General features: G+C 37.4%; 1 long non-coding RNA gene across 1 annotated transcript; it reads right to left on the reverse strand.

The window, feature by feature from the left end:
* Nucleotides 1-646: 646 nt before the first annotated feature.
* Nucleotides 647-22,131, reverse strand: LOC139034655 (uncharacterized). The gene is made up of 3 exons (XR_011487148.1): nucleotides 22,050-22,131; nucleotides 20,754-20,881; nucleotides 647-832 (listed from the first exon to the last, which is right to left on the reverse strand). It is a non-coding gene; the product is annotated as an uncharacterized lncRNA (long non-coding RNA).
* Nucleotides 22,132-22,391: the final 260 nt, after the last annotated feature.

Consider the following 22,391-nt stretch of genomic DNA (forward strand, 5'->3'; position numbering starts at 1 on the left):
TCCAATACTTTGGCCACCTCATGTGAAGAGCTGACTCATTGGAAAAGACCCTGATGCTGGGAAAGATTGAGGACAGGAGGAGAAGGGGATGACAGAGGATGAGATGGTTGGATGGCATCACCGACTCAATGGACATGAATTTGGGTAAACTCCTGGAGTTGGTGATGGACAGGGAGGCCTGGCGTGCTGCGGTTCATGGGGTCTAAAGAGTCGGACACGACTGAGCAACTGAACTGAACTAAATATGATAACAGCAACATATATAGAGCAAACTTCAGGCAGAATTGCCTGGAGAAACAAATTCACCCTAATAGGGAAGAATGAGTATTACACCAATAGCAGCATTTTGTACACTTTTCAAAGTCATGAAGAATATTTACAAAAATTGAGTATAAATAAAGTCTCAACATGTTTAAAGAACTGAAATCATATAGAATATGTTATCTAACAAAGTATATTTATTCTAACAAAATCAATAATAAAGAGATAAATAAAAAATATCTACATGTTTAGAATTTAATCAGTATGCATCTAAACAAATCATAAGTCTAAGAAAAAAATCACAATGAAAATTAGAAAATATTTTTATTTGTATAATAGTTAAAATGCTACAAATTAAATCTCTTAAGATAGGATTAGACCAGTACTTAGGAGAAAACTTACTATCTTAAATGCATATACTAAGAAGGAAAAACAGGCTGACAACAATTAAGCCATACATCAAATCTCAAGAAATTAGAGGAAATTTCCTGACAATCCAGTGGTTAGGACACAGCATTTTCATGGCAGTAGCCTGGATTCAACCCCTAATGTGAAGTTAAGATCCAGCAAGCTATGGGGTGTGGCCAAAAAAAAAAAAAGAGAGAAAAAACAGAAAAGTTAATCCACAGAAATTAGAAGGCAGGAAATAAAACAGATGAGGACATGAACTAATGAAATAGAAAACACAGTCAATAAAAAAGATGAACAAAAACCAAAATGTAGTTATTTGAAAAGACCGATAAAATCAATTAACTTCTGGTGAAAGTACCAAAAAAAGAAAGAGGAGGAACACATTATCAATATATAAAAAGATAAGAAGATACTATGAACAACTTTTTATCTCCAAATTGAAGATTTAAATGAAATATTTAGACTCCTGGAAAAATAGCAAACTTACCAAAACTGACATAAGAAAACACAGAAAACCTAAATACTTCTATAACTATTATAGAAATAAAGTCTCTTATTAAAAAGCAATTTGCAAAGAAAATTTATGCTCTGATTGGCTCAAGTGGAGAATTCTACCAAACAAGGAGGAACTGCCAACAATCCTATGGTTTTTTCTTCAGCTAATTTCAGAAGATGAGCATAATCTTGTACTAATATGACAGATACTGCGCATACACAAAGAAAAATACAGATGAATTTCATTTACAAATACAGCAGCCAAACTCTAACAAAATGTTAACAAACTGAATTCAGCAATGTATAAAATAACACACCATGATCAAATTGAGCTTATTCTTGGAAATAAAAATACAGATTAACATCACAAGTTCAGTGTGAAAGTGTTAGTCACTCAGTTGTATCTGACTCTTTGGAATCCCATGAACTGTGGTCTACCAGGCTCCTCTGTCGATGTAATTCTTCAAGCAAGAATACTGGAGAGGGATCTCCAGGGGATTTTTCAATCCAGGGATTGAACATGGGTTTCCTGCATTGCAGGCAGATTCTTTACTGTCTGAGCCACCAGGGAAGTGAAGTTCAATAAATGTAAATAAGAATATTGACAGATTATATGAGGAAAGTCATATAGTCATCCTAATTGATTCAGGAAAAATATTTGATAAAATTCAATATCTGTTTATAACTAGGAAAAAGTACTGTTGACAAACTAGAATTGAAGATATCTTTTTAAGGATAAAGGACATCTAAAAAAAACAAAATGAAACTAATGAAATGTTGGAAACTTTCTCTTTGAGATCAGTGTATTAACCTCATGTCATTTTTTCATATCTTATGATATTTTGACATCTTAAAAATCTTAAGGGTGGAAGAGAGGCTGGCTTCCTCAGGTTAGTAATTCCTGAAATTGGTAAACACTTTACTTGGGAGCATGCCTCTCATGTTCAAGCCAATCACCTCCTTTATCTAGTCCTTTCAGTTCAGTTCAGTTCAGTTCAGTTCAGTCACTCAGTCGTGTCTGACTTTTTACGACCCCATGAATCGCAGCACGCCAGGCCTCCCTGTGCATCACCAACTTTACACACTAAGCAAATATTTCCCCTGGCCTAAGTCATCCCAAGGCCAGGAACCAAGTAGCTAGAAAGGACCCCATAGCCAAAAGCCCACAATTTATTGCTAATAATAACTAATCCTAAACTGTTTTACTCTGCCCTGCGTTTTTCAAAGAAACTCCAATAAGGGTTCTGGGTTTGGGCTTTTCCCTTTCTCCTGTCTGTCTCCTGATCACTCATGAGGTCTGAATGATGTGATGTGGCCTCTTCTCTCAGGAAATGTAAGTAATTCTTATTTCAATGGCATTAGCTTTCATGTCATCATTTAATCACCTCAATAAATTAAAATCCCACAGTTACAAATCACACAATCAGGAAAAATACAAGGATGTCCATTATAACTATTTCCATTTAGAACTGTAGCAGAGTCCCAGTCTGAGCCATTACATAAGAAAAACAAATGAGAATTATAAGGATTGGAAAGGAAGAAACAAACTGTCATTGTTTAAAGATGATATGATTATGATAAAACACAGAATAATCTATGAATACAATATTAATTTATAGCCAAATTGAACAGTGGATACAAAGTCAATATAAAAATTAACTGTATTTCTATATACCAGCAGCCAATAGTTAAAAAAGGAAACAAAAAAGAGATAACCATTCAAAATAGCTTAAGAAATCAAGTCCCAAGGCATAAATAAAATGTGCAAAACCTTTGTGAAGAAAACTATAAAACTTAATGAAAGAAAATAAAGGCAACTGAAATGTACCATGTTTATGGATCTGATGACTCAACACCAACAAAAAGAAAAAGGAGGAGGAGGAGAGGAAGAGAAAGAAAAAAAGGAGAGATATTGAACCCATAATCAATCAACACCATGACAAGTCAGTTTTGGGTAGAAAGTAGATCTCAACATCAAATACAAAGAAGAAAGATTTTTGAAGATAATCTAGGAGACTATCCTTATGATCCCTGGCCAGGGAAAGATATTTTAAAAGAAGCCACAGGAAATAATGATTGCTGAATTTCGCTGCACAAGTCAGAAGACACATTAAGACTCATTAAGAGAAGGGAAAAAAGTCACAGAGAAGAGAAAAAACATTTGTGACACATCTAACAAAAAGCTCACATCCAAATATAAAAAGAACTTCTACAGTGCAATAAAAGACAAATAACAAATAAAAACAACAACAACAAAGACAGAAGACAAAATACCAAATAACCAGACAGCCCAATAGAAAAATGGAAAAGATATGAATTGACAGTTCACAAAAGAGTATGTCTAAATGGTCAATAAACATGTGTAAAGATATCCAAACTCAATGGTAATCAAGATAATGCAAATTAAAACTACAGTGAGGTACAACTACCTACCACACTGGGTAAAACTTAAATTCTAACCTTAAGAAGTGTTGGCAAAGATGTGGAACCACAGAAAAGTTCATATATTGCTGGTTGGGTGGCAGGTGGTAAACAATTTCAACCATTTCAGGAAACTGTTTGACATTATCCGGTAAAGTTGTAGATTTGCATATCCTTTGACACAAATTCCTCTCCTATGTATATACCCTAAAAAATGTGTGCTTATGTTCACCAGGATACATATACAAGAATATTTAGAGAAGGGTTAATTGAAACAGCCCCAAACTGGAGAACTATAAAGTAAAGCAGTGGGGTGATGACTATAAAATTCAAGAGAGTTGTTAGGGGAGGGATAAGTGATTGGGTTACTCACCTATAGCCAGATATCCTGGAGTGTGAAGTCAAGGTGACCTTAGGAAGCATTACTACGAACAAAGCTGGCGGAGTTGATGGAATTCCAGCTGAGCTATTTCAAATCCTAAAAGAAGAGTCTCTTGATGAGAGTAAAAGAGTGAAAAGCTGACTTAAAACGCAACATTCAGAAAACTACCATCATGGCATCCAGTCCCATCACTGCATGGCAAATAGAGGGGGAAACAATGAAAACAGTGACAGATTTTATTTTCGTGGGGTCCAAAACCTTTGCAGACAGTGACCGCAGCCACGAAATTAAAAGATGCTTGCTTTTTAGAAGGAAAGCTATGACAAACCTAGACAGCATATTAAAAACCAGACCTATCACTTTGCCAACAGAGGTCCATATAATCAAAGCTATGGTTTTTCCAGTAGTCATGTACAGATGGGAGAGTTGGTCCATAAAGAAGGCTGAGTTCTGAAGAAAAGATGCTTTTGAATTGTGGTGCTGGAGAAGACTCTTGAGAGTCCCTTGGACAGCAAGGGGATCAAACCAATCAATCCTAAAGGAAATCAACCCTGAATATTCACTGGAAGAACTGATGCTAAAGCTGAAGCTCTAATGCATTGGCCACCTGATACAAAGAGCCAACTCACTGGAAAAAACCCTGATGCTGGGAAAGATTGAGGGCAGGAGGAGAAGGTGGCGACAGAGGATAAGACGGTTGAATGGCATCACCGATTCAATGGAAAGGAGTCTGAGGCAAACTCAGGGACAGTGAAGGACAGGGAAGCCTAGCGTGCTATATAGTCCATGGGGCTGCAAACAGTTGAACACAGCTGAGCGACTGAACAAGTGATTGGGTCAGGGCATTCCTAGGATTTGACCAGGAATCCCAGGTAGTTACCTCCAAATGTATTTGCATTCACACCTATGTTGATGATTACAACAGCATGACAACTCTTAAGGGTTATGGAATGGAATTCTCCTTTACAATACAGACTTATGTAAAGCCCTGAGGCAATGAGATTCACGGCAGGCAGGCAAAGAAGGATAAGTGGAAATAAACTGGAACACGCAAAGATCCCTCTTGGGAGCCAAACGTCAGCTTATGGAGGCGCTCTGTCCAGTCAGAGGGTCTTGAAGGGATATAAAAAAGGGAGGCATGGTATTGGTCCTGAGTAAAACGTATGCATCTCATATTTTCTCCGCAGACTCATCTTACACAGGAAGTAATGATACCATAGAGTAAGATGGTACACTTAACATTAATGGTGTAAGGTGAGTCTGAGGAGAAAATATGAGATGCATACATTGTATTCAGAACCAATACCATGCCTCACTTTTTTGAATCCCTTCTAGATATTTTAGGATACTGTAGATTCCAAGTGTTCATATGTTACTGAAACAGATATATTACTCACTGAACTGTATAGTTATTTTGTATTTCTCTTCATATAATTTACAGTAAAAATGAGTCATTAAATGTACATGTAAATGACATTTATTTGTATATTTTGAATACTTTCCATGTAAATAAATTCACATTTGAGAGAAAATTCTTTGCTAGATCAGGGCATCGTGATTGTTGGTTCAGGGACTTTGATCAACCATCACCACAGCCCTGAGTGTCATGGCTCCGGTCTCTTCAGGTGGAACAATTTCCTCAGCTCCCATGGAGCTGGAGCACAGTGTGAGGCCTTCTAGCCACAAGAGAGGGCAGAAATCTTACACATGAAATTTTTGAACCTGCACCTGTGCTGTCCATAACCTAAGACTTAGTGAAAGGGCTAAATCAGAGCCAAGGGCAACATGTATGGTAAACGACTTCTATTTTTTTGGCCACATGGTTTGCAGGATTTTAGTTATGTGACCAGGGACTGACCCAGAGCCATGGCAGGGAAAACACCAAGTCCTAACCACTGGACTGATAGGGAGTTTCTGGTGACTATTCAAAAGAACTTTTTGGTTATAAGTTTTGAAGAAGATACCTCATCAATGTTGCTAAAATAACAGGCATTTTCTTTTTCTATTGGTTTTTCTCCTTAGGTTGTCTATAATATCCTGTGGGCTTCAGAAATATTAAGAAACAATTTGGTGCTGCTTGGGTGGGTTGGGATGTGATGGCGTGGATGTGAGAAGGGAGAAGAAAAAGACTTACCTGGATATGGCTGTTGCTACAGCTCAACTTAGAAATGATGACAGAAATAATGAGGAAAATAATAGTGACTTTAAAAATGATTTGGCAGTAATTTTATTTGTTGTGCAATAAAATGACTGGCCTGTGGCTGTATATGTAGATTCAGGAGTAAACTTTCAAAGCATGCTCAGGAGGCATGCATGGTAATCCTATTATCAGATAACAGGATTTGTGCACATACTTCCCACATGCAGCATCAGTAACCCACCCTTTTAGTATTGCTGTGAAATGCAATTTGTGTGCAGATGAAAAGTTTACAGAACATGGGCCTGTGCCATGAAGCTCAACAAAGCCAGCGCACTGTGTGGCAAGGTTTCTGAACCCAACCCCTGTTGCTCCTGCTGTCTCCCTCCTTAGCGATTTCTGTCCCTTGGCCAAGCTGGCTTTGTAATGGTCTGTATCCACCCAGAAACTTGCAAAATGAGCTAATCAAATGGTGCAGCAGAAACCAATCCTGAATTTCTAGGAGGTTTCGGAGTCATGCCATATAGGGAGGTGAAGAGATGACTGGGTCAAACAAATGGTGGCTGAATGTATGGTGTGAGGTGGTCAAATGGCATGAATTTTGGATAATCATTTTTTTACAGAAATATCCAGAGAAGTAGGCAAGGCAAAAATCAGAGGAAAAAACTGGACTAAGTCTTAGTCTGCTAGAGCTGCCATAACAAAATACCACAGACTGGGTGGCTTAAACAACAGGAATTTATTTTCTCACAGTTCTGGAGGCTGGAAGTTCAAGATCAAGGTGTCAGCAAATTTGGTTTCTCCTGAGACTTCTGTCCTTGGCTTGCAGACAGATGGCCTTCTACCTGTGTCCTCACATGGTCTTTTCACCAGACCTCTTGGTGTCTTTTCCTCTTATTTTTATTTATTTATTTGGCTGCACTGGGACTTAGCTGTGGCAGGGCGGATCTTCGATCTTTGTTGTGGCCTGTGAAATCTTCTAGTTGTGGCATTCGAACTCTTAATTTCAGGATGTGGGATCTAGTTCCCTGACCAGGGATCGAATCCAGGTCACCTGTATTGGCAGCGTGAAGTCTCAGCCAATGAACCACCAGGGTAGTCCCTCTTCCTCTTATGAGGATCCAGTCATTGAATTCAGGCCCCACCTTCATGACCTCATTTAAACTTAATTACCTTTTAAAGACCCTATCTCCAAATATAGTCACGGGGAGGGTTTCAACATATGAATTTTGAGAGAACACAGTTCAGGACAGAAAATGACATGAGTAGTGCTTTAAAAATAAGGTCTTACCATACATTCAGCCAATATGTGCATGCTCAGTCCCACTCTTTGTGACCCCATGGACTGTAGCCTGCCAGGCTACTCTGTTCAGGAATTTTCCAGGCAAGAACAGCAGAGTGGGTTGCCATTTCCTACTCCAGGGTACATACAGCCAAGAGGCACATTAAAAGATGTTCAACATTGCCAATTATTAGAAAAATGTAAATGAAGCTACCATGAGGTACTACCTCATACTGGTCAGAATGGCCATCATCAAGAAGTCTATAAATAACAAATGCTAGAGAAACTGTGGAGAAAAGGGAACTCTTCTATACTGTTTGTGGGAATGCAAATTGGTATAGACACTATGGAAAACAGTATGGAGGTTCCTCAAAAAACTAAAAGCAGAGTTGCCATATGACCGAGCAATCCCACTCTTGGGCATATATACAGAGAAAACTCGTATTTGAAAAGATATGTACACTGCAGTGTTCAATAGCAGCATTACTTACAATAGCCAACACATGGAAGGAACCTAAATGCCCATCAACAGATGATAGGATATGGAAGGTATAGTACACATGAGTAATATGGAATACTACTCAGTCATAAAAAAGAATGAAGTGCCATTTGCAGCAACATGGATGGACTTAGAGATTATCACACTAAGCGCAGTAAAAAAGAGAAAGACAAATAACATATGCTATTATTTATATGCAGAATCTAACATATGACACAAATGAACTTTTTACACAACAGAAACAGACTCGCAGGCATAGAAAACAAATATACAGTTACCAAAGGGGAATGGGGTGGGGGTATAAATTAGGAGTTTGAGATTAGTAGATACAAACTACTACATAGAAAATACTGTACATAAACAACAAGGTCCTACTATATAGCAAAGGGCATTATATTCTACTACTGTAGGAATGTGTTGAATCTATAGATCCCAAAGGAAAAAAGGTCCTGCTATTCACATTTTAAGGCTTTTGTTCAATCTGTTCTATCTATTTTCTTTTGATAAGCTTACAATAACTGGTATATATTTTCACATGAACATCATAAAGAGCAGCAGATATTAGTAACAGAAGATGCTGTGAAAAATATGGAAAAGAATACACTCATTACTTCTATTGCTTATGAGTGCAAAAATACAGATTTACATTTTTATTTTCTTAAAAAGTGAATGTGTGAAATTCACATATTGACAGGTGAATTTCTTGATTCTTTCCAACAAGCTAATCAAGATGGGAAAGTTATTTTAAGAAAATGTATTTATGTTAACCATTGCTTTTAAGACAATGTGATTGCATCTGGTTTAAAGAATGGATAATCATTCAATGTACAATAGATTAAGCAATGAGTACAAATAAGACAAATAGATTTAGTTGGAAGAAAGTTCTAAACCATATATACGAAATTTGGATATTGGGATTCTGTTGGTAGCTGATGAGGAAATAGATTGTTCTAGTTCTTTCCTTTTCCTTGTAAAACTTGGAATCAGCTTATCTGTTTCTATAAAAAAGCCTGCTGGGATATTGATTGGGAATGTGTTGAATCTATAGATCCATTTGACAAGAACTGATATCACAATAATACTGTATATTCTGACCTGTGAGCTCAGTACACTGATTTAGTTTTTTAATTTTTCTTAGGACTGTTTTATACTTTCCAGAGTCTATGGCTCTTGTACTATTTTGCTAGATTTACTCCTAAGCATTTCATGTTTTTTGATGCTATTGTCAATAATTCTGTTTTAAAATTTCAATTTTCAATTGTCTTCTACTGGTACACAGAATTACATTTGATATTTTTTTCCCTAAGTACTTAAAATTCATTTCATCCTTAATAGATACAGTGAAATACTCTTAAGATTAAATGATGCTCTTAACATTATTATCAAATGCTTGATTTTGAATCAATTCTAACACATATCTGCTTATCTTCGGGATTTACTATGTTTTTATGTAGTTTAAAAAAATTAATTAATTTTAATTGGAGGCGAATTACTTTACAATATTGTGGTGATTTTTGCCATATATCAACATGAATTAGCCATGGGTGTACAGGCATCCCCCCATCCTGAACTCCCTTCCGACCTCCCCCTCCACCCCATCCCTTCTGGGTTGTCCCAGAGCACCAACTTTGAGTGCTGTGCTTCATGTATCGAACTTGCACTTGTCATCGATTTTACATATGGCAATATACAAGTTTCAATGCAATTCTTTCATATTGTCCCACCATCGCCTTCTCCCACAGAGTCCAGAAGTCTGTTCATTACATATATGTCTCTTGCTGTCCTGCATATAGGGTCGTTACCATCTTTCTAAATTCATATATATGCATTAATATACTGTATTGGTGCTTCTCTTTCTGACCTTACTTCATTCTGTATAATAGGCTCCAGTTTTGTCTACCTCATTAGAACTGACTCAAATGCATTCTTTTTTTTATAGCTTTGGAGTAATATTCCATTGTGTATATGTATCAAGACTTCCTTATCCATTTGTCTTCCGATGGACATCTAGGTTGCTTTCATGTTATAGCTATTGTAAACAGTGCTGCAGTGAACACTGGGGTACATGTGTCTCTTTCAGTTCTGGTTTCCTCGGTGGGTGAGCCCAGCAGTGGAATTTCTGGGTGTATGGCAGTTCTATTTCCAGTTTTTTAAGCACTCTCGACACTGTTCTCCATAGTGGCTGTACTAGTTTGCATTTCCATAAACAGTGTAAAAGGGTTCCCTTTTCTCCACACCCTCTCCTGCATTTATTATTTGTAGACTTTTTGATGACAGCTATTTTGACTGGCATGAGATGGTACCTCATTGTGGTTTTGATTTGCATTTCTCTGATAATGAGTGATATTGAGCATCTTTTCATGTGTTTGTTAGCCATCTGTATGTCTTATTTGGAGAAATGTTACAATGAATTTTTTTTATATTGAACCTATATCTTGCAATCTTACAAAACTCATACTTTATAGTCATTTTTTCTTTTTTTTGGGTATATTCTTTAGAATTTACTCCATAGACAATCATGTCTTCTACAAATAAGGGGAGGCTTATTTCCAATATACATGTCTTTTATTTCTTTTTCTTGCTTTCATCCTTTGGGTCTCCATTATGATGCAGAATAGCAGAAATGAGAGTGGATATCCTTCTCTCATTTCTGATCTGAGGGGGAAATCATTCAGTCTTGTATCAGTAACGTTGATATTAAAAGTAAGCTTTTTTGTGGATGTCCTTTATCAGCTTCTACCTTAAGAAATCAGAAAAAGAAGAGAAAATCAGGCCCAAAGTAAGCAGAATAAGGGGTGGGGGAGGGAATAAACATAGCAGAAATCAGTGAAACAGAAAACAACAGAGAAAATGGATCAGTGAAATTAAAATCTGGTTATTTGAGGAGATCAGTAAAATTGATAAACCTCCAATCAGACTGAGAAAAGAACGTTATCTTCTGACTTTTATGGTTTCTCTTGAGAAGATGACTGTTCATCTTATTGTTCCTCCTTTGAAGATAATGTCTTTTGTTTCCCTGATTTTAAAATTTCTTCCTTTTCTTTTGTTTTTAGCTCTTTTGCTCTGATATCCTGGTTATGCTTTTCTTTGTAGTTATTCTGATTAGGATTCATAGGATTTCTTGAATGTGTGATTTGAAATCTTCCATCAAGTTTGTATTATTGTCCTTTATCCTTTCAACTGTATTGCTGCCAGAGAATATGGTCTTCACGATGCTGATTCTTTGAGATGTGTTGAGACTTGTGTTATGGCTGAGTTGAGTGTGGATTTTAAGAAATACTGCTTGTGAGGTTGAGAAGAATGTGTGTTCTCTACTTGTTAAGTATCTAATTTAAAATAAATTGATTATAGCAATTTTGTTGTATTTGTTCTTCAAGCATTCTTTATTCAAATTAATATGTTGTCTTCTAGACCACCAATAATTACCAGAGTTATGCTAACATATGCTATGATGATTTTGAGGCAATTTTATTCTTTGCATTCAAATTTAAAGTTTGTTGTAATTACATAGTGAACTGAAAACTTTTACTATTATATAGTAACCTTCTCTATTCCCAATAATGTTCTTTGTTTTATATTTTATCTAATATCAGTGTAGTGATGTCTGCATTGTTTTGGCATTGTCTGGAATTTCTTTTTTAACCTTTCGACATTTTTATATTTTAGGTGTGACTATTACAAATGGTTTAGCTAAAGAAAGAACAGATTAAATAAAATTTTCCTTTTAACTTGTAATTAAATCATTTATATTTGTTGTCATTATTGATATAATTGGACTTATTTCTATCAATGTAAATTTTTCCCTAGGGGCCTTCCTGGTGGTCCAGTGGCTAACACTCTGCCCTCCCAAGTCAGGAGACTCGGGTTTGATCCCTGGTCAGGGAACTAGATCCCACACGCCTCAAGTAAAAGATGCTGCATGCTACAGTGAAGACTTGGCACAGCCAAGTAGATAAATAAACAAATATTAAAAAATTTGTTTCTCTTATCTGTTTCACTTGCTTCTTTCCTTCCTTTTCCTTTTTAAGATTAATTCAATTTTTTAGTTTAAAATTTTTCTTAACAAATTTTCCCCTCATCCAGTTAAGATAAAATATTCTTTTAGCAATTACTGTTGAAATTGTATCATACATATTAAATTTAAGTAAGTCTAAAGTAATTTAATATGTTAAACGTGCTCCTGAATGATGCAAGGATCTTAGAACACTTTTCCATCAGCTACTTCTCATTGGTGAATCAAAACCAAAATCTGGAGACTGAAGAATCTCCAAATGCTACTTAAGTCTAGAACTTTAGTTCTGTATTTTATTGCTTAAACACTATAAATTAGAACCCCACCTCTCCTTCCTTCTTTCTTTCTAATCTTCTTCCTTCTTGAATGAGGTCATTTAAAATTAAAGATGTAAAAATTACACCTTTACCAATTTATTCACTAATAATTTGCATTTTAGACTTTTCTTTAACAATAGCTTTCTTTCTTACTAAATGCACATTCTTTACAAGTTCCTAAAACTGTTGATGGCAAACTCTTTAGATTTTTGTTCAACTGAAAATGTCTTCATTTTTTCATTATTTCTGAAAAGATAATTTTGCAGAATACATAATTATAAGCTGACAGTTAATTTCTCTCCTTGTTCAGTTGCTAAGTTGTATCTGACTCTCTGCAACCCCATGGACTGTAGCACATCAGGCTCCTCTGTCCTCCACTACTTCTGGGAATTTGCTCAAATTCATGTCCATTGAGTTGGTGATGCTTTCAAACCTTCTCATCCTCTGCTGCTCCCTTCTCCTTTTGCCTTCAGGCTTTCCCAGCATCAGAGTCTTTTCTAGAGTTGGCTCTTCTCATCAGGTTGCCACACATTGGAGCTTCAGCTTTACCATCAGTCCCTCCAATAAATATTCAGGATTGATTTCCCTTAGGATTGACTGGTTTGATCTCCGTGCAGTCCAAGGTACTTTCAAGAGTTTTCTCCAGCACCACAATTCTAAAGTATCAATTTTTCAGCACTCAACCTTCTTTATGGACCAACTCTCATATCCATACATGACTACTGGAAAAACTACAGCTTTGACTATATGGACTTTCGTTGGCAAGGTGATGTCTCTACCTTTTAATGTGCTCTCTAGGTTTGTCATAGCTTTCCTTTCAAAAATCAAGTGTCTTTTAATTTCATGGCTGCAGTCACCATCCACAGTGATTTTGGAGGCCAAGAAAATAAAGTCTGTCACTGTTTCCATTTTTTCCCCATCTATTTGCCATGATCTTAGTTTTTTGAATGTTGAGTTTTAAGCCAGCTTTTTCACTCTCCTCTTTCACCTTCATCATGAGGTTCTTTAGTTCCTCTTCATTTTCTGTCATTAGGGTGTGTCATCTGCATATCTGAGATTATTGATATTTCTCCTGGCAACCTGGATTTCAGCTTGTGATTCATCTAGCCCAGCATTCACATGATGTACTCCACATAAAAGTTAAATAAGCCAGGTGACAGTATATAACCTTGATATACCCCTTTCTCAATTTTGAATCAGTCAGTTATTAGATGTCTTGTTCTAACTGTTTTTTTCTTGACCCATATACAGGTTTCTTAGGAGACAGGTAAGGTGGTCTGGTATTCCCATCTCTTTAAGAATTTTCCATGGTTTGTTGTGATCCACACAGTCTGAGGCTTTAGTGTAGTCAATGAAGCAGAAGTAGATGTTTTTCTGGAACTCCCTTGCTTTCTCCAGGATTCAGCGATCCTGTCTTTTTTGTTTTCTATCCATATGGTTGAGAGGAAAACATCATTCTTTCTCTATCAGGTTTCTTTTAAAGTCTTTTTGTCTTTTGTGATCTGCAATTTCACTACAATGTATCTTTGTGGGTTTCTTTTTATTTATCTTGCTTATTATATATCGACTTCCTTTACTGATACTTCTGAGTTTATGTATCTCATTAATTTTGGAAATTTCTTGATCATCGTCTCTCCAAATATTGCAGTTCCTCCATTCTATTTTCTACTTTAGGATTCTGAATGGATGTATTTTAAAGTCTTTCATTTTATTCTCTATAACTTTGAATCTCTCTATTAATTTTTATCTTCTTTTTTCTCTATATGGGATCCTGGATATTCTTTCAGATATACCTTCCAGTTCACCAATTCTCTTTTCACTTACATTTAATCTGCAGTGTAAGTCATCCATTTTCTTTTTCAACAATTACATTTTTTATTCTCCAAAGTTCTTTTCATTTTCATTTTTTTCAAGTTGGCAGAATATTTTTGATAATCCCTAACAATTACTTGTTCTGTGAAAGCATGTTTAATTATTTGAACAATTTATATATAGAAATGTTATAGTCTTTCTGTATCTGACAGTTTCCAAAATATGAATTCCTTAGGGACTGGAATCTATTTGTAGTTACTGATGACTTGCAATAATGGTGTCTTCTTTACATGTATATTTTCTGATTTTTTTCCATTTATTTTTATTAGTTGGAGGCTAATTACAATATTGTAGTGTTTTTTGCCGTACGTTGACATGAATCAGCCATGGATTTACATGTGTTCCCCATCCCGATCCCCCCTCCCGCCTCCCTCCCCCATCCCATCCCTCTGGGTCTTCCCAGTGCACCAGCCCTGAGCACTTGTCTCATGCATCCAACCTGGGCTGGTGATCTGTTTCACCCTTGATAGTACACTTGTTTCAATGCAATTCTCTCAGAACATCCCACCCTTGCCTTCTCCCACAGAGTCTAAAAGTCTGTTTTGTACATCTGTGTCTCTTTTTCTGTTTTGCATATAGGGTTATCATTAACCATCTTTTAAAATTCCATGTTATGCATTAGTATACTGTATTGGTGTTTATCTTTTTTGAGCCCATATTTGCTTTCTCTTAATCTGAATCTTTTGGTAATACAATGGGGATAGTTTTATTAAGAGAACATTTATTTGTGATTGTGCTAGGAAACAGGGAGACCATTGAGCTGGAACATTTCAGTTTCCTTTGAGAAGATCAGCTTAATGTGGGATTCTCAAGTTCAACTCTTATTGCAGCTTCTAGCCCAAGACTTAGTCCAGCTATCACAGCTCTAATACTGGCTTGTGCCTTCAGGCCACTCTACCTTTCCCTTCTTAATACGGCTCATCATTCTGCATTCTTGAAATTTATTTTTGGAGAGAGCATCCTGAAAAATTACCTTTTTTCCTTACAACTATAGACATGCAATAAAGGATGGCTTATCAGGATCTACTTGTTTTTTGGTGGGAGGCCCTCTCAGGAAATTAGCTCCTCTTACTTCCAGAAAAGGAAATCTGAAGCCTTTGTTCTCAAGTGTCTGTTTAATAAGATTTAAAAAATTACAACTAGATCTTCAGCTGAGTTTAAAAAAGGTAATTCAGACAACAAAATCTATCTTATTCACCATGATTAAGCAGTGTTCCTCACAGCCCCAGCTTTATGATCTTCCCATTCACTTTATTTTGCATATGGAATGTAAGCTTGCCATGGAGGGTTAGATTTAGAATGTTCAAATGAGCAAGTATCTTCTAACACAAACACAAGTTATGTATACAATTTGGCAGATTGAAGATTACATACAGAAAAGACTTGGAGTTCCTTACAAAGCAAATAGAAGCATGAGAACATTACTGAATGAAGGCCAATGAGCTCCATCTCTCTAAAAAGTTAAATAAATTAAAGAGATCAACAACTTGGCATTAATGAGATCGACAGTATTTAAAATTTTACATTTTTCTCTTAAATCTTCATACACATCCAGAGCATGCGTTTGTGCTCAGTTGCTTCAGTTGTGTCCGACTCTTTGTGACCCCATGGACTGGAGTCTGCTAGGCTGCTCTGTCTATGGGATTCTCCAAGCAAGAATACTGGAGTGGGTTGCCATGTCCTCCTCCAGGGGACCTTCCCAACCCAGGGATTGAACTACTGTCTCCTGTGTCCCCTGCATTGCAGATGGATTCTTTACTGCTGAGCCACCAGGGAAGCCCATATCCAAAGCAGTCAAAGTTTTTTTCTGTGAATACAGCAGTGTGTAAATTTGACTATTTTAAAGTTTTGCAGGTATCTCTGAATTGAATACTTATAAAGTTAAAAATGTGCTGTGTAAGGTAGAACACCACTGACATATCAACTATAGACTTCTTATGAATAATAATTGTCATGAAATCAACAGCTTGAAATACCAGCTATATTTTTCTACATACAACATACAATGTATTCTTTGATGTATGTGTATCTCAATTCAGAAAATACTATTTTAAGGTAAGAAGAAGCTGTGAGTAGCAGATTGAAGGGAGATTACTTTCTGAGATTGTACCACAGAGTCTTCATGGAGGGCATGGCAAATTGGTCTGGATTGGTTGAATCTCTGGGTAAGACTGATTTTCAGGTGCTATTTGTTGACAGATAAACATGCGTGGTCATGCAGAGGCTTGATCTTCATTCACGTTAAAAAAATTTATTTATTTTTGGCTGTGCTGGGTTTTCATTGCTGTTTGGGTTTTTCTCTAGTCGTGGTGAGTAGGGCTACTCTCTAGTTGCAGTGCTTGGGTTTCTCATTACAGTGGGTTCTCTTTTGCGGAACACAGGCTCCAGGCCACATGGCCTTCAGCAGTTGTGGCTCATGGTTTAGTTGCACTGTGGCACGTGGGGTCTTCCCAGACCAGGGACTGAACCCAAGTCTCCTGCATTGACAGGCAGATTCTTTATCACTGAGCAACCAGGGAAGCCCCCTTGTTCACATTTTAAAGTGTCTCTTCAGTTCTCATTAAATGAATTTTATGTTTACTTCCTATATCTGGGTCTTAGTTAGTTTCCTAGTATACCAAAGATGCAAGACCGAGTGCTCTCTAAGGTTTCTCCTAGCACTATCAGTCTGGTGTAATATATGAAGGTAGGGTATATTTTAGTATTCATCACAGCCTTCTCTCACCACCACATTAAACAGTGTACAGTAGAAAAAGAGAGGATATTAGCCACAGACAAGAAACCCAGATAAGAAAAAAAAAAAACGTATTTAAACTGGAATGGAAGAGATAAAACTGTCACTATATGCAGATGACATGATGCTCTATATAGAGAACTCTAAAGACACTACACAAAAACTATTAGAACTAATAAATGAATTTGACAAGGTAGCAAAATACAAGATTAATACACAGAAATATGTTGCATTTCTTAAAAATGAAATATCAGAACAAAATCCCATTAAATATCATGCCAAAGGACTTCCCTGGTGGTACTGTGGGTGGGAATCTGCCTGCCAATGCAGGGGACACAGGTTCACTTTCTGGTCAGGGAAGCTTCCACATGCCTCAGAGCAGCTAAGCCTGTGTGCCACAACAATTGAGACTGTACTCTAGAGCCCGTGAGCTGCAACTACTGAAGCCCATGAGCCTAGAGCCTGTGCTCCACAACAAGAGAAGTCACTGCAATGAGAAGCCTGTGTACTGCAACTAGAGAAAGCCTGGGCACAGCAACAAAGACCCAACGCAACAACAACAAAAAAAAAAGTGTAAAATTAAAAAAAACACAAAAATACCCCACCAACATAGGAATCAACTTAATTAAGGAGGTGAAAGACCTATACATTGAAAACCACAAAATGTTGATAAAGGAAATTGATAACTCAAAGAAATGGAAAGACACGCCATGCTATTGTTTTGGAAGAAATACCATTGTTAAAATGGCCACACTGCCCAAAACAATCTACAGATTTAATGTGAGTCCTATCAAAATACCCTTGACATTTTTCACAAAACTAGTACAAATAATCCTAAAATCTATATGTAACCATAAAAGACAGAATTGCCAAAGTAATTCTGAGGAAAAAGAACAAAGCTGGAAGTATAACTCTTTCAGACCTCAGACAATACTGCAAAGTGACAGTAATCAAAACAGCATGGTATTGGCACAAAAACAGGAACATAGATCAGTGAAACAGAATAAAAAGCCCAGAAGTAAACTCATACTCCTATTCTCAATTAATCTTCAACAAAGGAGGCAAAGTTTACAATGGAGAAAAGACAGTCTCTTCAACACATGGAATTGGGAAAGCTGGACAGCTACATATAAATCAATGAAATTAGGACAATCCCTCATACTGTACACAAAAATAAACTCAAAATGGTTTAAAGACCAAAATATAAGACATGACACCATAAAATTCCTAGAAGAGAACATAGACAATACTTTCTTGGACATAAATCATATCAATATATTCTTAGGTCAGCCTCCCAAGGCAAAAGACTTAAAAACAAAAATAAACAAATGGGACCAAATCAAACTTAAAATCTTTTGCACATAAAAGGAAACCATCAACAAAACTAAAAGATGACCTACAGAGTGGGAGAAAATATTTGTGAATGAAGTGACTGACAAGAGGTTAATATCCAAAATATACAAACAGCTCATATGACTCAGTTAAAAAATGAACAAACAAACAAACCACAAATAACCCAATTAAAAAATGGGCAGAAGACCTAAATAGACATTTGTCCAAAGAAGACATAGTGAAAGTGAAAGTCGCTCAGTAGTGTCCAACTCTTTGCAACCTCATGGACTATATAGTCCATGGAATTATCCAGGCCAGAATACTGGAGTCAGTAGCTCTTCCCTTCTCCAGGGGATCTTCCCAACCCAGGGATTGAACCCAGGTCTTCCGCATTGCAGGTGGATTCTTTACCAACTGAGCTATGAGGGAAGCCCAAAGAAGACATACAGAAGGACAATATGAAAAGATGGACAACATGAAAAGATGCTTAACATCACTAATTACTAGAGAAATGCAAATCGTAATCATAATGAGGTATTACCTCACACCAGTCAGAATGGCCCTCATTAGAAAGTCTACAAATAATAAATGCTGGAGAGGGTGTGGAGAAAAGGGAACTCTCTTACACTGTTGTTGGAATAAACTGGTGCAGTCACTAAGAAAAAAAGTATGGAAATTCCTTATAAAACTAAAACTAGAGCTAATATATGATCCTGCAATCCTATTTTTGGGCATATATCCAGAAAAGACAAAAGCTCTAATTCGAAAAGATAATGGACCCAATGTTCCAATGTTCATAGCAGCACTACTTACAATAGCCAAGATATGGAAACAACTTAAATGCCCAACAACTGTTGATTGGTTTAAGAAGATGTTGTACATACAACATGGGATATTACTCGGCCATAAAAAGGAATGAAATAATGTCATTTGCAACACCACGAATGGACCTAGAGATTATCATATTAAGTGAAGTAAGTCAGACAGAGAAAGACAAATAATATGATATCACTTATATGTGGAGTAAAAAATAATACAAATGAATCTATATACAAAACAGAAACAAACTCATAGGCATTGAAAACAAACTTACAGTTACCAAAGAGGAAGTAGGAGGGAAAAATTGGGAACATGAGATTAACAGATACAAACTGTTAAATTAAAAGTAGATAAGCAACAAAGATTTACTGTATAGTACAGGGAATTATATTCAGTATATTGTAATAGCCTATAACAGAAAATAATCTGGAAAAAAGCAACTGAATTACTTTACTGTATACCTGGAACAAAACTAATACAATATTGCAAATCAACTATATTTCAATTAAAGAAAAAGAAAAAGGGAGGACAGTTGCCTCCATCATGGGCCTCAACAGGCTCTCAACAAAAATTTTTTTCCTTAAATGATTTAATCTATAGATTATTTCATGAGAAAATATCTTGATTCTAACAACTTTGTTATTTTATCTGTTATTCCTTCTTAGAGAACATTGAGTGACCTCCTTCATACAGTAATGATAATGTTGGTGATTTCATTAATTCACCTTTAGGGTGAAGATAGTACCTGGGAAGATAAAGTGGAAAAATGGAAAGAAACTAACATTTTGGTGACACTATTGGAGCCCCTGGATCAACCCTTGCTTAAAGCTTGAACTGGAATTTTCAGTTACATGAGCCAATGCATCACCTTTACTGTATAAGACAGATGTGGATTTTGTTTACTTGCAGTTAAAAGCATCCTAATGATAATATTTCTATTTAGAGTATAACTTGAACATATGACTTCTAGCTAATAAGTGCTCGAAGAAGCTGTGTCTGACACTTTGTGACCCTCTTGATTGTAGCCCTCCAGACTCCTCTGTCCATGGGATTCTCCAGGCAAGAATACGGGAGTGGGTTGCATGCTCTTCTCCAGGGGATCTTCCCTACTCAGGAATTGAACCCATGTCTCTTCTGTCTCCTGCATTGGCAGGTGGGTTCTTTACCACTAGTGCCACCTGGAAAGCCCCTTTTAGTTTATTATCACATAAGTAAAAGTGGAGTTTATTATTTGGCAGGGTAAACAGTAAATACATTATTTTGCTTTTGAGACGAAAACAAAGACTGAAATGCATTAAATAAATTCAGTGACAATTAACCAATGGCTAGATGTGTTATATATCAACAAGACAGATTTCAGCTCCTAGGGCACAGAGTGATTAACTTCTTTTTTGCATCCTGCTCACTCATCACATTACCCTTCCTTCTGAGCCAACACTTGGCCACAGTCTCCCTTTGTGGCAGCCACTGCCAATTTCTGAGACCTGGGACATGAGATAACACCTATTTGTGCTCCTTGTCATTTCATTCTATCTGCTCTTAAATGTCAGAATGGGGACTAACATGACTATGGGTTTTGCAAGAAAATAAATGCAAAGCTTTTGAAAGAGAGACAAAAGGATTCATTCATTCATTCTTTTCAACAAATATTTTATGTTTCATGGAAGAAAAGGAGTGAGACTAAACTCATAGATTTTAACAGAAAAGTAGCATCTGCCCTCCTGTGTGCAGAAGTCAAGAAGCACAAGGTTTCCAAGTCAGCAGCAACCACAGACTCACCAGTGAGAGAAACTGTAGTGCTCATCTCCTTCCACAGAGGGGCACTCCAAGCTCATCACTGAAAGTGCCCACAGGGTCGCTTCTGTGAGCCGTTTGGGGAACAAGTGCTTCTCATCTCCTCTCCATACCTAGGGATTATTGAGTAAAATGAAAAGTACATTTAGCAGGGCTCTTTGTGAATGATGCGAAGCTATTTTAACATCAACCCCTATGGTTCCAGCAGCTTCTTCTAAATTAATTCATGTTTAAAAAACTTAACAGAAATGTGTTAAGTTTGAGAACAAATTGGACTTCAGATCTGTGCAGATCTCCATTATACACAGATGAAATAATCATACAAAACAAAGGATACATTGCGGGCAAAATATTTCTCATTCAAAGCTTTATTATGGTTTATCAGAAAACTAGAGTCAGCTCTACCTCAAACACTCATGCCTTCATCAGAATGGGCAGTATAGAATTAAAAAATACATCTTGGATAAACAGTTTTAGATAAATATGAGTTAGGTCTCAACACTTATTATCTTTATCCCTGTGTCTGGGAGAAAAATCTTTCAGTATTTCCAAAGGCTTGATAGCATTTCCAAATCAGCAGTGGATGAAGGTGAGACCGTGCAGCTTTGATGAATCAAATACGAGTGTATAGGATGGGCCTTAGAGTTTGTTTCTCATATTACAAAATGAAACCATCAAAGGGGAGATTCTTGTCTTTCCTAGTACATTAAAAAAGACTTTGAGGACCAAATCCTGGAAGGCTGGCGTCAACGCCGCGAGGCGTGCGACTCCCTTCTGGGCCCGGGAGCGCCGCCGAGGGAGCCCGTGCGTTTCCGCTGGTGAGGGGCGCTCCGAGCGCTCCCACCGCCCGCCCGGGCAAACGGAAAGGGCTAATTGGCTTGCAGCTCAACAGCACATTTAAAAGGCAGCATAAAAAGCCCAGAAGAGCAGCAGCCCAGATTGTGGAGCCGGCAGGGCTGCGGGCTTTGAGGGTTCCTGGGGAGAAAGGGGAAGGGGCGGCGCGCCCCGCCTCGGACAGATGGATCCCCGGCTCCCGCGGCCAGCGCGCGGGGGGCGGCCGCGCCAACATCTTCCCACTTGGTTTAAGTTTATTCTGGGCCGCCGGGAGCTGGAACAGGAAATGTTCAGTCTTTCATGTCCGCTGGCCGGCTGCAGTTTTGCACCTCCCGGCGAGCGCTGATGAGTTGGTTGATTCTGCTGCGTTTGAAGTTCACCATTTATTATTAAAGAGAAGTGGCAGTGATTAGTTCGGAGTTCTCAGAGAGCTAAATAAATATTTACCAAATAACAAGGTCCAGGCCTACAAGAAACGGCTCGAACAGGTTTCTGAAATCTCTGCGAGGGCCCGAAGTGCCGCCCCCAGGCAGGAAGTGGAGTCGCGGGCTTCCCTTTTGGGGGTATGCCCTCTGCAGACGGCGGGCCGCTGGGGACCTTTGTGAGTCAGGGCTAAACGGAGAACATCCCGGTCCTGAGTCCAAGTCGGTGGTCTGCGGTTTTAAATGGTTCCTTAGGCTGTGTTTCTTGTATAAAGGCAGAGGTGACTGTCAAGCTAAACTTTGAACTTTCCTTTTAAAACAATTTAAATAATGCAGCATTTTATTGCTCAGACAACTAAGAGGGTTG

This window comes from Odocoileus virginianus, chromosome 4, assembly GCF_023699985.2.
Source record: "Odocoileus virginianus isolate 20LAN1187 ecotype Illinois chromosome 4, Ovbor_1.2, whole genome shotgun sequence".
Lineage (NCBI taxonomy): Eukaryota > Metazoa > Chordata > Mammalia > Artiodactyla > Cervidae > Odocoileus > Odocoileus virginianus.